Source organism: Antrostomus carolinensis, unplaced genomic scaffold (genome assembly GCF_000700745.2).
Source record: "Antrostomus carolinensis isolate BGI_N321 unplaced genomic scaffold, ASM70074v2 scaffold18615, whole genome shotgun sequence".
Lineage (NCBI taxonomy): Eukaryota > Metazoa > Chordata > Aves > Caprimulgiformes > Caprimulgidae > Antrostomus > Antrostomus carolinensis.
Window position 1 is genome coordinate 1,626 of NW_010315945.1, and position 381 is coordinate 2,006.

The following is a 381-nucleotide window of genomic DNA, read 5'->3' on the forward strand; positions in this document are numbered from 1 at the left end:
CCTTAAAATATATTACAGAATTCCAGAATTGCCTTGATTGGAAAAGCCCTTTAAGATCATCGAGTCCAACCATGAACCCAACACTGACAAGTCCCCCACTAACTCATGTCCCTCAGCACTAGGTTTCTACCCTACATAAAATCCTAGCAGAGGTTTTGATCACTTGGGTGCAGGTCTTCTCATTTGCAAAAGCGTTCTTGCTGTCCAGGACTTCCACTTCCATTTTTGATACCGTTATACCTCGATACTTACCTGGCAGGGGAGACACCATGATCAAGGCAGGTGGATTTTCCAGGGTGAGGCTCGTCCCCTGCACACTGGCTGTGCTGACCCCTGCCAATTAGAAAAAATTAACTGTGTGAGTTTCAACAAGGCCAAGTG

At 45.9% G+C, this 381-nt stretch overlaps 1 non-coding gene across 1 annotated transcript; it reads left to right on the forward strand.

The window, feature by feature from the left end:
* The first annotated feature begins 244 nt into the window (after positions 1–244).
* Positions 245–367, forward strand: LOC114818576 (U1 spliceosomal RNA). Its single transcript, XR_003766201.1, has one exon. It is a non-coding gene; the product is annotated as a U1 spliceosomal RNA (small nuclear RNA).
* The last annotated feature ends 14 nt before the right edge of the window (positions 368–381 follow it).